Genomic DNA, 16,440 nt, shown 5'->3' with positions numbered 1-16,440 from the left:
CTACTCCTGTCTCCACCGCCTCATCACTGCTCCTTTCAGCCTTGACCACCTCCTCATTTCTAACTTTCGCGCTGCTGCCCACAATCCTGCACCCCGCGCTGCCAGCGCCTGACTCTTACACCCATACTTGACAGCTGCTCGCTTGTGCTAGCGGGTTTCCCCACTGGCATGGTAAATGTCTACTTGGCCCGTTTGGCCAAATAGGCGGAAAACTCCATAAATTGGCAAAATCGCTTTTGCGACCTTGCTAGGAGAGAATCAGTGGATAAATCCTTGCTGATGGATGCATTATTAGCTGATTGCAGATGGATGAGCGCCCACTGTAAACTATCAGTCAGCCATTGGTAGAAAATGAGCAAAGCTCTGCCAAGGAGGTGATTTTGATTACGCCTAACAAATCAGTACAACAGAATTATACTGGAGAGGAAAACTTCTTTTCAATGTTTAAATCAAACAAATCGACGGAAGGTGCCAAAAATCCAACAAGTGGCAACAAGAAAAACATGCAACAGAATAAAGAAATTTAAAAAATAGGACGTTGATGTCTGAGAGGAAATCAAACGGCTCGAGAGCTTTTCTAAGAAATCTACGCTCTCTGCCCCCAACGGACAAAAGACCTACATCAAAGCGTGCAAGGAAATAACACATGCTGCCTTTGTTAGAAGTGGCAAGTGATTTGTTGGTAAGCCAGACAACAAAGATTCATGAGGAAGTAGTTGATCTGTTGGACACTTGTCTAAGTGATCTAATTGAAGAAATTGGGATGGTGGAAGAAGATGAAAACTGGAATATGAGCAGATCCAAATGGGCTGAAATTGAGAGCCAAACGGCTCTAGCTACCCAACCACAAAACATATTGAAACAAAAATCCAACACTAAACAAAAAGAACCTCCAGTACAGAAAGACCCAATGAGATTCCGAACATTGGAAGAAAAGAGAAAGAAAAATATACAAGTAGCAAGAGCAAAAGACACCGCAGAGGACAGTTTGTCAAGGCCCAAAGAGAAGGGGAAATCACAGGGACATTCCCAAAGATTGCATAAAAGTAGCCAACGACCGCATGATCCTGCGGCCACACTGACCAGTCCGAAGATCTATCTGGAATGAATCCTCAAGGGCCCTAAAGTCCCGATTTTAAATAGGCGGAACATCTTGAGATTTTTGAATTGTATTCTACCACCTACTAAAAAACAACTGGCCAAATGGGGCTTAATCATAGAACAAATCCAAGTAACAAGATTGATTGATACTAACACCAGACCTCAAGCTGCACCGATCCATCGCAAATACGACCAACAACAATCTTCAAGTAGGCCACGAACAACTGAAGAACCATACCTAACGGGAAATGACAATCTGTTTAGGCAAACAAATTCATACTAGGAAAACAGAAAGACAGAAGTACCAAGGGAGATAATCGCCCCAACGTATCCCAACAGAACCAGAAGCGAACACCGAAGCACACAAAGGAAAGCCTTTCTATAACAACCAACCCCAAATGGAAATCCGACAACCGAAATAACTTTATCTTCATGGAACACGAGAGGGTTCAAACATCTCCTCTCAAAGGGAGCTACAAACCAAAAAGAAATGGCTATAATATGCCTCCAAGAGACTTGGCTATCGACAGAAGTTGTCTGCGATGGGTTTTCTATGTATATGAATCCGGCAATCACCATATAACAACGCAGACCATCATCCGGTATGATAATCTTGACTAAGATAAACCCCAACTGGTCAATTGTTAAAAAGAAAAACATCCACCCATGGACCCAATACATTGTCATCTGTATTTTGACCCCGTCATCCAAACCAGAGCAACCTCCAAACAAAACAACTTAATCTTCAACATCTACTGGAACACAATAGCAATGACTGACAATGAGTTCATAGACTCCATCTAAGACGAGTTCGACAAAATAGCAGACTTGTTCGCGCAAACTGAGTTTGTAGTTGCCAGTGATTTAAACATCCACCTTTACAACTCTGAAGGAATCCATTGAGATATCCAGAAAATATCTCCAAGAGCAAGAAAATGGACTAAAGAGATCGAGATCCGAAAACTAATACTAACAGAACAACCGCTAAACATACAAGGTCAAATGCCGCCAACATGGTCCAGTGGAAAATCGAAATCGATTATTGACTTTATTTACATCTCTGAAGGAATAAAGAACAACCTCATTGCCACAGAAAACTCTGCACAATCTAACAGCGACCATTGTCAAATTTCAATAACATGGCAGACAGAACAAATAGATAATTTCTCCCTCAGCCACCAGGGGGCGCATGAGCATGGCTGCCTGAGCCAGCGTCTCCTCATTCAGGCTGAATCATTTTAAATTAAAAACAATTTAAACAGCAATTTTACCCCTTTTCTTCCTTCGTTCCTGTTCCTTAACTACTGGGGCTCCTCCGACGGCATTTCCAACAGAAATCTGATCTGACTTGTGTGTTTTTTCGAGTTGGTACGTGGGACGGCCTTCTCCTACTCTGCCGTAGGCCGACCCTACGAGATCCTTCCCGCCCTGCGGACATCCTGAGCGGCAGTCCTCTCCTCCTGCCGTGACACGCCTGGCGCCGGCCCCAACTCCCGGAGCCTCCACTCTGGGCCCTTTTGGCCAGCCCCCACACCTCACGTTGCCCTGGAGCCCCTTCTTTACAATACGGGCCCGTGTGAATTTGCAGCCATCTGCAGAGCCTGCATCGGGACCTCGAGACCTCCTCTTGGCCCCTGGAGCCTTCTCTTCGTCGGCCGGAGCCTGGGTGAGTTCGTTTCGGTCGGAGGCAGTGTCCGGGTGATCCCTCCTGAGACCCCCTCTCTCCACGCTGCACCCAGAGCCCCTCCTGCATCACACGGGTCCGGGTGAAGCGGCAGCCACCTCTCAACTCCTCGCTGCCCCCAGATCCCCTCCTGCATCACACGAGGTCCGGGTGAAGCGGCAGCCGCCTCCCCGCTCCTCGCTGACCCCGGAGCCCCTCCTGCAACACACGGGGTCCGGGTGAAGCGGCAGCCACCTCTTCACTTCACGATGCCCCCGGAGCCCCTCCTGCATCTTACGGGGTCCGGGTGAGGCAGTAGCCGTCTCTCCACTTCACACTTCCCCCGGAGCCCCTTCTGCATCACACGGGGTCCGGGCGAAGTGGCAGCCACCTCTCCACTCCACACTGCCCCCAGAGCCCCTCCTGCATCACATGGGGTCCGGGTGATTCCGCAGCAGCCTCTTCACTCCACGCTACCCCGGAGCCTCTCCCGCAACACACAGGATCCGGATGAAACGGCAGCCGCCTCTCTCCACTCTACGCTGCCCCCAGAGCCCCTCCTGCTGCACACGGGGTCCGGGTGATTCCGCAGCAGCCTCTTCACTCCACGCTACCCCGGAGGATGATTGGAAACATGAGCTCATTTAGATCTGCGGGTCCCAATGGGATATCTAATCAAGAACTGAAGGAAAACAAGGGGCAATGGGCAAAACTACTGGTGGTTATGTTTGCACAGATTATGCAGAGTAAGGAGGTACCATCTTCTTGGAGAGAGGCAGATATTGTCCCGATCTTTAAGAAAGGAGATAGGGTGGATCCTAAGAACTACTGCTCTATCGCATTCCTAGATTCAGTGGGGAAACTGTTTGCGACAGTACTACTGAGAAACCTAAAGGCATGGGTAGGTAGGTGTGGAATCCTCGACCCAAGACATACAGGATTTGTCAAGGGTGTAGGGACAACCCTCAACCTCTTTATTAGTAATATTCTTAAAGGGCCTTGGATACAGAAACCTGCCTATACCTAGCGTTCATGGACCTGGAACAGGCTTTCAACGGCATAATCAGAGAAAAGCTCAAGTAGAGAGCCTGGCGTTGCCCCGTCGACCTGGTCGAGGCCATGGAAGCTCCGTACTCTAACATCTCAGTACGGATTAGATCATCAGAAAAAGGCCATTTAATTAAGAAAATACCAACATTTCGAGGATTAGAACAGGGGTGTGCACTAGCCCCTTTGCTATTTTGTCTCTACATTGCTGATTTGGGGTTGTCCCAGAGAGATGTGGTAGCCTTCCCGCCAAGAATAAATCTGATTGAAGTTCCATGGACTATTCACGGATGAGTTGGTCTTCTTGGATTAGACGACCATTGGCCTTCAGAGGTGAATTGAGGCATTTGAAAAATGTCTATTAGAAAATGGTATGAAGGTTAATATGGCGAAGTCCAAGATATTGACTATGATGTCGGCTCGCAAGAAAAAGGGTTGTGGGTTCTCTTGGAGTGTGGGAGGCAAACCCCTTTAAACACTGGAATCCATGATATATCTGGGGGTGGTAGTAAATAGGAACTTGGACGAAAAAGGCCAGTATAACCATCTAAGGTCCAAGTTAACTTCATTAACCAACCAGGGAAGGGTTCTCCACCGAAGATATGGGAGGCTCTCGGTGGTGCTGATCATTTCGTTTTACAAACAGAAGGTAACCCAGATTTTCACCTTTGGGGCAGAGGCCATTGTGCCTCTACCCTGGCAAATCTGGGAGAGGCTGGAGGCCTTCTTTTGGAGGCGAGTGCTAAGACTTCCAAACGCGCTACCTATGTGTTCAATTTAGGTATGAATTGAGATTGCAATCAGTTGAATCCTTGATACTTTGGAAAACCATAGCCCTCTGTAGAAAGTGTACGTATGAACCTGCTGTCATTCCCTTCTTTCACACGGGCAGAGAAGGACAGCATAGGCACTTAATCCAGTGGAAAAAAAGCTGGAAATGATTCTGGGAGAAAGGGCAATTGAAATTAGTGATTTGCAGATAAATCCGGTGAAAGTCAAAGCGAAACTCCAAGCTCTAGGTTGGATTACAACTATCGAGAAATGGAGTCAAGTTAAATTGAGACAGCCACTGGATCGAGAGCAAACAGGCCTAAACTGTCTTCCAGTTTATCTTTAAAAATTCCTGTCATCAGTATATCGAGACCTCCTTCTTAGATGTCGATTGAATGTCCTCAACAAAAGAGAGGTTCAGTGGGCCAGAAAACTGCCAGGGATCAGGAATGCTGAATGTAGATTTTACAATGAATTAGGAGGCGTAGAAACATTGCTGCATCTAGTAACTGCTTGCAAATCACCATGGGAAGTCAGAAGTAAATTCCTAGAGGGGCAGATGACTACCTTTTGAGATAATGGGGCCCTTGCATTGGTGGGATTGGATTCTCTTGGAGAAAGAACCAGCCAAGTTATTGCAGTCATAAAGATGGTGGAGTTTATGTTAAAAAAAAGCTGGGGAGGTACAGATTGAGTGATTTGGAAAATGAGTGAATGCATAATTTTCTTAAAATGGATGTCTCGTTTCTTTTGGTGCCCCTTCTCCGTTTCTCCTCTTCAAATTGCCCTCTATGTTCGATCCACATTTATTTTAAGAAATGTGAGACCATGAGAGGGTTATTTTAATTTATTTTATTGAATGTAATGTGGATAAAGATTTGATGTGATAATGAAGGATTTGTATGTTAAAGATTTAAATTGTGTATCTTTTTCTTTTAAACCAATAAAACATCCTAGAAAATGAATAAAGATGGCTGCTATCTTGAATCCACATTATGGGTTGTATGGCCGCAGCCGTTCTGCTGTGTTCAAAGTTCTTTATTACATGCTGTGATTGACGTAAACTTCTCAATCTGCGCTGGCTCCCGGCACCCAGTACCTGAATGATCAGGTGATACCACTATATGCTTCCTCCTATTAAACCATTCTGCTAAGCATTATATGTTTGGCTTGTGGGAACCAGCAGCGCAAGGATCGCAGGCAGGCAAAACAAAGACCTCTTCCCTTTTTTGTCTACGTGGTATGTTTTTGTGGTAGGATGAGTTTGGCGTTCTCCTTAGAAAATTTAGCAATACATTTTTGCATATTACCATGCTGTTCTCTGCAGCTTATAGGCAATGACTCTTTGCTGACATAAAGTGGGGTTTTATTAACTGGACGGGAATTCCACAGTGCTGTGTGGGTGTATACACAATTCAGCTGGGGATCGGGGTTCTCACCTGAGACGAGACCACCACCATTTTTCATTTACTGCTCACTTACCAGGTGGAGTCGCTACGGGCCTTCAGTCTGTGGTCCTGTTTATATGGTTTGCTTAGAAGAATTATTTTCTCCCAGTATCTTTACCCTTCGGCATAGTATTCCATGGGACATCGTTCCCTTGGTCTGTCTCAACCTTCTCTCTGCCAAATGCAAGAGGAGCAACTGTGGTATTTGATTGGACACTTTATATATTTTTTATAGCTATATTGAAAATTTTTAAGGAATGTCATACAAGAGCGATAAGAAAACTATACAGAAGGATCTATCTTCTCCAACATCGCAAAAAATGTAGGTAACTTTGATTCATAGCAAATAACCATTTCAAATTAGTAACATAGCGGTTATGTGTGAACTTTTCTTTCTTTGAATTAAACACATTAATATATGAGAATCATCTTTCGCAATTACTTTGCATTGCCTGAGCTATTGATTTTCAGAACTGTATACACAACAAATCCTAAAGAACTAATGAAGCACACGTTTCTCCAAGGAGATGATTGATCTCTTTTTTCATTAGCAAGAACAGGATAAAGGAAGAGAGTACAATGAATAAGGCGAAGAGGCGGTAGCCACACTCTTTAGGGATGTCTGAGTTTTCATCATTCAGTTATCATATACTGGCTCCAAGTTCCTCTTATTGGGGTGTAGAGAATCTTTCGGAGAGCAGGTGATATTTTATGAATGCAGAAATCACATTTTGTGTCACTTTACAGGGATCAAAATTGGGATTGGGGAAAAAAGCAACTCCTGGGTATCCAGCTTAAACCAGTGACTAGTAGTTACCACTGGGGAACAGGGAGCTAGTATATAGTTCCGCAAATCTAACTTCCATATAAGATGCACAGTTATCATTTTGCCATTACTTACTACTGTGTATGCTTTAAATGTCGTATAGGTGTTATAATGTGGCGTTAAGTCCCTGTTCCAAGGGCTGGAATGGGGGGGTAACGGGCCAACAGCCCAAGTTAACGGCTTGAGCGAAGACAATTAACGAGGGCTCAGGCTGTTATCACCCGTTCCAGCCCTTGAAACGGGGGCTTGAGGCTATTAGCACCCCAGGCTACAAAACCGGTAACCCGGGTGCAAAAAAAGTATTTTCCTTCCTTCAACGGGACGTGCGCGGCATCCCGTTGAATTAAGGAAAATACTTTTCAAAGATGGCCACCATGGAAAGGGAAGCGGGACTCATACGGAGCCTCTCTTTCCTTTCCATGGCGGCCTTCAGGAGCAGAGAAAGAGCGGCAGCAGTGGGAAGTGCCACTGTCGCGGTAAGTGGGGGGGTGGGAAGGGACTAAAGAAATTTCAATAACGGGATGGAGGGGGGGGGGGAGATGTCGGTGGGTGGAGCCAGCCATCAGGTTCACCAGCGGTTCAAGCCTGTGTTCCTAGCCACCTGGTGCTAATGTTTATTTATAGATTGTCCCAACCACAGAGTTAATATTCACTTAGGTTTTTTTTTTTTTGTTGGCATAAATTCCTGGTAGCTGTTGCTGTCGAGCTAACCATGCTCTTCTAGGCTATAACCAGGAACTAAATGGCTCCCAGCTCCCCTCAATTTCGAACCCTGTTTTAGCCTCTGATGTTTTTACAGAATGTTAAGAAAGGTTGACAAATGGTTATACACTTTTGGAATGTTTCCTTATTAACAGCTGCAATCTTTTCCATCTTATTTATCTCCCATAAATTGACCTACGATTGTGCTAAAGTTAGAGGTTCCGCTTGATTTCATTTCTTCGCAGTGGTTGCATGAGCAGCTACTAGGCAATGGGCATCATTACGAGGCTGCCGCCGCTATTCATTTTTTTCCGGCGCCGAGAAAAGGGCAATTACCAGGTCATTACGACGTTGCCGGTAATTGCGGACCCGGTAATTGCCCTTTTCTGGACGCCGGAAAAAATTCTTCTCCATTCCCATTTGAGCCGATAGACCTGGTGGCTGTAAAGGATGTATACGAATTGTTCGAACTGCAATTGTTCGAATCACAATTGACCTTTGCACAATTGACCGAATTGTGAAGGTCAATTGTTACATATCTTTATATATATATATATACGGTCAATTGTGCAAAGGTCAATTCGGACCCTTGACTTTCGATCAATTGGGACATTCGAACAATTGTGTTCGAACAATTTGGGTAATACCGCTATAAAGGCACCCAAGAGCAGTACTCTTAGTATGGCGGTACGGTAGCAACGGTGCCGGTAGCACTACCGGCACGGTTGTTGCCTTACCGCCATACTTGTAATGAGGCCCAATAAGTAATAAATGTACCCATTGATGTTCCTATTGGACATCCTCCTTTTAGTTTCTTTTGCTCCAAGTAGCAACACTACAGAGTACATTGTTAATTTTACCTTTATCGCCTTGATTTGTGATGGCTCTTTGCAATGTGCTACCAATGAAGGACATAGCCATCAAACATGTCCCATTGAGCCAATGTGTCCACATCCCCTCTTGGTGGTTTGGAAACACGCCTCCATGTAACTTCTGGGGTGTCAGTTACCACCTATTGCAACCCTTCAATGCATTCTCTAAATGTTGAACCCTGTTAGATAAGCTGTTGCTCTTTGACATATCCAAAAACAATCAGGGAGAACAGTTTGGGTTATATACACCTTTTAGAGGGTATAGGCTTTACTGTTAAGTACTTCATGTATTGTATCACACACAGACATAGAGCATGTATATTTGTTTGCACACGTGAGCCCATACCACAGCAGCAAGAACAGATTCAGCGAGGCACTCCTTCCATCCCACGCTGACATCTGCAACGCAGGAACAACAGGGAGACGGACCGCCAAGAAAAGGACCACTCCTCTGGCCCATACGTACACGTGCATATCGCAGAGCTGGTGCCTGAAGTCTGGCATGGACGCCCCATCCTGTCTGGTGGACATCGTGATTGATAGCATGCACTAAAACACTGGTCCTGAAGAAGATGACTGCACTGAATATGTCATCGAAACCGGTCGACCGCTTTTTTGCACGATACCCCTGAAGGGACTTGGGGATATGGTATATGTAAACTAATTATCTATGTCGATTGTGTTACCGACGTACAACTGGTGTTATCTGCCCGACGAAACTAGTTAGACAAGAAGAAGACTGGAACCATATTTACGGATAACCAATACAGCAGCTTATTGGTTCTATTGAATTGATTTTTAACATTGAAAATCTTTTTTTATTTTCCGTTGGTTACTGAACCACCTCACACCCACTGTCCTGCGCTCTCTACACACACTTCACTGGGATTAATAAAGAAATCGGCCTATAGCCGTAAGGAAATGTTTCCTCTGTGAAATGTTCATATTTTGAATGGATCTGGTTCAACCTTTTTAATCTTTTTAATATTTTTCAACGACATATGACAGAGACATTGTAGAGACAGGCTTAGATTCTCTCCATCCTTTCCTATTAGACCGGCAGCGCACCAGCTTTTGTCCTAGGGATAGCACTACCTTACAGGGATAAGGTGTGCTTCTTACTAGGGACAGTGATAGCGGACACATTTATTGTTCTCCCTTGAAACGCTCTTTGACATTTGCCTTCCCATTGAGCTCCTGAAATTACAAGACCTAAATCAGTTCCCCATGTTGACATGTACTTAACTGTTCCTACCTCTTAGGCCATATCCATCGGTTTGTATATTGATGACACTGCATGTTTCATTGGTAGGGGAGTTGGAAGGAGAACTTCAAAGTCTGTTATCCTCTACTAATCATCTCCATATTCCTGTTGGCTGTTAGGGAGACTTCTCATAAATGTGCTAATTCCCTTCACCTTAGAGACCCCCAGCAACTTTGCTGGATTTCGAGGACATGTTTTTTTTGCCTGCAGAGTGTGTGACCCTTTTTCCCACCCTCTCATGTATTTTGATGTGTGTTTTACTCTTGTTTCCTTTGGTTATGGAGTCTAACCAACTACATAGTCATCACTTTTCAGTTGTATCACACAGCACCCTCAGTGAAGTGGCACAGTTTAGCCTTTCAGGCTTTCCCAAGGTTTAAATACCTTCTCTGGGATAAACTACTGTTTCCCAGAGTAAGTAAAGTGAAATTGACTTTACTAGTCTTTTAAATTCCTAGACCCAGCAGACCCTATCTTAAACTAGAGTGCTGGAGGGGTTACTTAGTATCCTTTGTGTCTAGATACTCCTGTAGCAGTCAAATGCTACCCTTTCCTCTTAGAATGGCTGGTGGCAGTGGTTTTACAAGGACCTGCCATGATTTTTCCCGACCACAGACTATTTGTAGCTCTGTTAACGTTAAATCGCAGGAGCCATGTTTTTCCAGATGGCGTTTGAGCCCCCTTTTTTTAAACAGGTCCCGGTCTTCTTTTTTCGCCATTTCATTTTTGGAAAGGTTCTTTTAGAGGTTCTCTTCGCGCCAAACCAGGTTTGGTCTCTTTGTTCATTCGCCTTTGGGGGGCTTCAGGAGTGAAGACCGCCACTGGCGCCCGAGTGTCTGGGGTGGGCAGGAAGTGAAGCAGGTGCCCGAAACTCCTTGTGCTTAGTCTCCTAGGAGACCCAAATGAACTCTGTGTTGATTGGCTGTCTGACTGTCCGGCAACGACAGCCACCCTGCTGGGTTAGTGACAGCTAGGCTGGGATGATTGGGAGAGAACTAAATAAAAGGCAAGTCTTTTGGCTTGGAAGGCAGAGTCAACCACTGGATGAAAGAACTGAAGAAGAGCTTGAAGAGGACGGCTGTTGCAACTCCTGGACCGTTTGTTTTCCCGGTGAAGCCCTGCTGTACGTCTGAATCGCCAAGTTCTAATCGACAGAGAAGCCCCTGAAAGGACGACTTCTCCCTTTGAGTTGGTGGGACCAATCAACTCAACAGTAAGCTACCTGGACACCTATCTCGGAGCTGGTTGAATTTCCTAAGAGTTCTGCAGGAAACTGTATAACCAGGGAGAGGGACACCCGTTTGTGTGGTTTGCTTACAGCCACCGAAATTGAAGATTGTCAGTTGCAAGCCTTTGAATGTCCCAGTACAGTGCAGGAGTCCCCTGACGTCCTCACCTTTGTCCCCTGATCTGCAGGAACTTCCAGGAACAGAAGTCATCAGCTGCCTCTTTTTCTTCCTTTGTAATGTACTGTTACACTAGACGGCGAAAGTGCTTGAAACTTTTGCAACTCACAGGCCTAATTAGCTTGTGACCCAACATGTGATTCTTCTTGCTACAAACTACTTCTAAGAACTTTGGCAAAGACTTTTCCGTTTTACTTACCAGAACGGCTTTATCCTATCCAAGACTTTAGCCCATTGACTTTGGCCTAGCCTATTGAATAGAATTGATTCTTCTGGTGAACTCAAAATATTTGCACTGTCTAAGAATAATTGTAACCTTTCTTGTTCTAATAACCTTTGTCTGTTACTGCTCTTGAAAAGTATTCTGAATTCTACAGTAATGTATTCATGGCCCCCTGCACCCTTATTACTAAAAGATACCCATGATTGTAGGTTGTGTTTGTGGGCCATTGCAATAGGGTCTTATCTGATTCAGAAACTTGGAGTGTACAGTATTGAAGTATATTTGCGTGTTCTTATTATTGCCTCATTCTATTGAATGTTTTATAACTGACTGGTTAATAAATTATTACTAAGTATTTAACCAAGAAACGTTGAGTGTAAGAGTTTATTTGGACACTTATGATTGTAGACCTTTGTGTAACATCATTACTGCTCACATTTCCCCTCTAGATAAGCCTGGCTGCTCAACATGCTACCAAAACTGTGTAGTACAGACTTATACCAACGGTTGGTTTGCTTACTCCTGTAGTCATAGTTGCTTGTAGTATTCCCAGGGGGTACTGCATTCAAACGTTGCCTAACGGCTGTGAGCAAGTGTTTCATCTCCAAATATCCTCTACACTGAATATATCTTTATTGACTTCAAATGTGAGGTAGGAGAACCGTTAGAACTAGAACGTTTGTCCAACTCCAACAATTTCTTCAATTCTCCATTTTTTTTAATTAGCCTTTAGCTAGGCCTAAAGGGGAAATCCTTAACTAGGGTCAATGGTCCAATGCTAATAGAGCAGTGACATTTCCAAAGTGCCCATCGCTAATCAAGGTTCTCTCTATAGTGGACTCTCTGGAGAATCATGGAAATTTTGTAGAACCATAATGACTCTTCTTTTCAATTTTAACCCAATCAGTTTGTGAAGTATGCTTTCACCAATCATGGAAAGACCTCAGATGAGCCGCAGGTAGATATTTCTCCACATCCTGTGCCTTCCTGCTTGCTGCTCTTTTTCCTACTTAAGGAGCCCTCCAGCCTCTTTTCCTTTGCAGATGGGGAGCAGGTGCAAGTGGATATAGGTCACCTGGCCTAAGCCCCGCCCACCTGGTGCCTTCCTGCCTGCCGCTCTTTTTCACCACTTAGCAAGTCCTGCACATCCTTTTCCTATCTCCTCCCCTTACTTTCTTCTATGCACTTACTCTATCAGAATTGTCCCTGGACCTAATATGTTAGCAACCTCGTCTGTTTCCTCCATCCTCCCATTGCTGTTTTTTTCCTCCCCACGCCCCATCCAGCACTATCTGAAATGTCGTCATGCCTAGTATGATAGTCGCTTGTTTTGTTCCTCCCCTCCCTTTCTGCACCCCTCTCCCTCACCTTTTGTTTTCTCTGGCTCTACCAGAAATATTGTCAGGCCTAGTATTGTAGTCGCCTGTCTGTTTCCATTTCCTTCCCACTCTCCCCCTCCCTTCCTTATCTATGTCTTAGCTCTTGCACTATCTGAAATGTCGTCGGGCCGAGTACGATAGTTAATTTCACATCCTTACTGTTCATGGCCTGTAAGAATGTCATTGTATTTTCCCTTGTTCCCTCCCTTTCCTTGAAGCGCTTTGAGACACATTGTGTATAGGCGCTAAATAACTAAACAATCATATCATAAACGACCATATCCTGTAAAGCTAGACCACCATTCAATTTCAACCGTCATTGTTTCTTTAGGGATTGAGGGATGCTTTTCTGTCCATGATTTGATATGATACATCATTTATAACTCGCCTGTACACTAGTGTTTCTAGGCGTGACAAGACAAGGGAGGGAAAACCAGTGAAATTGGGGGGTGAATCAGAGTGCTCTCGTTGCTATGTTGTCGCAAGAGAGCACTCCGATTCACCCCCAGGCCTTATTACCTGATGCCAAAATGGAGGCCCTTGGGATCAGCCATGACACCACCTAAGTACCCCAAGTCGCTGTACTCGACACTATTCATCCTGCACCACACACTTAACCCGACCCCCACAGGGACTCATGGAGACCCAACCAGCACACGTGACCACATTGGACGTTCACTGCCGCAAGACAATCCTTAACTTGTTGCAATTATGAATGTAACATAGCCCAACCAGGCGCTCGCCTAGATTGACCAGCACAGGGCTACTCTGGCCAACAACTAAATCAATCGGCGCCACTGTGCGCTGTGACAATCCTTCTCACAGCAGACATTCTTCCTATAGCCACTAGGTCCGACAAGACACAAGACTGGGAGCAATCAGAAACACGCCATCCTTGAAAGGAACCCCACCTGGGACCCCAGATCCCCTTTACCTAAAACATAGGTGAGCTACCTGCCATTAACTAATCACGTCCCCACATATTACACCGTCCAAGTGATAACGGTTTTTCTATCTCCTCTCTTTTCTCCCCTTTGACACTGCTTATAATCAATGTAAATTACTATTGTGCACAATTTAAGTAATGTTGACATCCATACTCTATATGGAATTGTGTGCAATACAAATGAATGTATACCTGACTCACCTTTTCACGCTTCATGCACATGCTTGTCACTCACTTCACCAAATGTCACCCATATCACCATCATGCTTGATATGTTATGTCAAATATCAGCCTTGATAAAGACCCTAGGGGGTCGACATACATGTCGGCTGACCACCACTAAAGCCTAAATGTCTTTGGTTAAATAAATAACACTAAACCCACTAAATACTGTGCAGATGTTCACAATCTTTTCAAAATATACTCAGTGCGAGGTATCCATGAATTGTCTTTTACTATTCCCATTTGCCTCACAAATCCTCCTACTCATTTCATAACTCACCCTTCCGGATTACCCAAACCCCCTAGGATGAAGGCTATAATTACATATAACACCTCTTTGCCGCCTTACCCTGCAGAATAATCAAAACCTTTACCTCTCTCCTTTCCCGACTCAAACACTTTTCCCCAACATGAAAACCAAGGTCTAACTGTAAAGACCGGAGGGGGGGGGTCTGTACTCCGCTCTCTATTTGGTAGAGGAGAGACAGAGACCCCTGCCAAGATTCTCTATTGTGGTAGCAATGGACGAGCAATCAAGGCCTAGCTTCTCAGGAGGTGATGCGAGCTGGTTCTTAAGTACAGTGTAGTCGCCAAGCACCCACAAAGGAATGGCCACACACTGTATCGATCAAAACACAGTCTTTATATAATTAATATTTGAAGTGATGTTCACTATCACAATAACTCACTTTGTACGCAGAAATCAACAATGGCAAATATGTACAGTTCTAAAGTGGTACCACTAACGTTATCAGATCTCATTAAAGTGCATACGGTCAGAATGACACACAGATCAAAATAAAGAGGAAACCAGCAGTAGAGCGAGGAAGGAAAGCAAGATGGCTGAGCAGTAGGCAGAATACTGGTAATTACCGTTAAACACAGTTCTGTGTGGAGATCCCCCCCCCCCACCTCGGTAACCTGTAGACGAAAGATACAAGCCCAGTCCATATATTGTTCACACTAGACTTTCCAATAGTTCAACCCCAAAGTACCTTGGCGTTGTAGCGTTCCATGTCGGGGAATCAACAGCCCTTCTTGAGTGTCCTCCCTTTCAGGCCGGAGTCATGGGTCGTTGAACATCCGACGGAGAACAGGTCGAGCTACGACGGTGAAGTGGCAGCTTCGTTCCTAGCGGTGCTCGTTGACGGGGAAGCGTAAACGACCGCAAAGAGTTGAACTGTGGCCCAGCAAGGGCGTCGAGTCGGCGGCGTCTGTGGTCTTTGGGTGGCGGGAAACCCACCGGTGGATGCCCTCGGCGCGTCGACGGTCAGGCCTTCTCCAGCAGGATACATCGGCGACGATGCGGACGAGAGCGTCCTTGGATCAATGAAGTTCTTAGGCAACGAGAGCACGGCGGCTCCAGTCCTTGTCCTTGGAGTTCCGCAGCAATCCCCGTATCGGGTCGGCAGCCTGTCGAAGGTCTGGCTACCAGGGAGTTTAGGCAAAGATCAGCTGTGCACGATGGTCCCTCGTAGCTCGGGAAGAGGGCGCCTTACCAGGTCCTGTCTGGGTCAGTCCTTGAGGCACAGCAGCTTTCAGATTGCAAAGGGGAGCAACAGCAATTCTTCTCGTCCAGCAGGGCTCAAGGTTAAGCTTCAGTTACTCCAGTTACTCGTCGTAGTGGACTTCACCTTCTTAACACGATTCCTAGCAGTGAGAGGTCCCCAGATATACTGTTGATCTCCCATTCGTTCCGCTGGGTCACACTCAAGCATCCAATCACGACTACGGTCCATCATGCAGGCAGGCAGCCAATCAGGCACACGGTGCATTCAGGCCATTCACTTCTCTCCAGACACTCACAACAAGTTATGTGTATTGGGACAAGTACCGAGCCATTCAACACTCCAAACTGCATTCATACCGGTTTCGGGCAGGGCTGTCTCAACCATTGTGCCAACCACCAGATACTAGACAGCCACAACATAGAATGCATATTCGTCACACACTCCATTCACCCAGGTCCCACCCACAGGCGTACCCACAATATACGGTCGTTGAGAAGGCTCCAGCCAGTCTGGTCGGCAATTCCCCACACTACCATATACGGAACTTCCACCCAACAGCCAGTCAGGGGGAAGGGACAGAGGCAGGGCTTCCCGGGACTTCGGGAAGATCAAGGTAATAGGTGATGGAAGGCAAGAGGCCATGGGGGCCATTTTGTCTCCATCAGGAATCTACCGATTCCAACGACAGGGCCTGGGCATCCCAAAATGGAGGACGCTCAGGGCACCAGTCATTTCAGCATGGAGCTGCCACCAACCTGTACTCTGCTCTGTGGGTCCCACACAGGTGCCCAAAAACATACACTAGGGGCACAGGGTTGTACCCCTACCCATGGGTGCCATAAGGGTATCCCACGGGTCTGTTCAACAAACCAAAAGAGAGAGCTGCACCACCAGGAGTCCCACATGAACTCCTGCGCGGAAAACACGACAGAACACACAATAAAAAGCAGTAAAGGACAAGGATACGGAGGCCCTGTCCCTCTGATGCATTTCCAGCATCACACTAACCTAGAGCTATTTACCTGACCTGTCCCGACACAAGAGTCGGAGTCAGGCAAT

General features: G+C 45.6%; 1 protein-coding gene across 1 annotated transcript in view; it reads left to right on the top strand.

The window, feature by feature from the left end:
* The window catches only part of MED17 (mediator complex subunit 17), a 263,493-nt gene that overhangs the window by 205,288 nt on the left and 41,765 nt on the right, over positions 1-16,440 (top strand). The window lies entirely within an intron of this gene.

This window comes from Ambystoma mexicanum, chromosome 7q (genome assembly GCF_040938575.1).
Source record: "Ambystoma mexicanum isolate Mex_15411 chromosome 7q, UKY_AmexF1_1, whole genome shotgun sequence".
Taxonomy (NCBI): domain Eukaryota; kingdom Metazoa; phylum Chordata; class Amphibia; order Caudata; family Ambystomatidae; genus Ambystoma; species Ambystoma mexicanum.
Note: the sequence above shows the minus strand (reverse complement) of the source record. Positions and strands in the feature narration are given on the sequence as shown.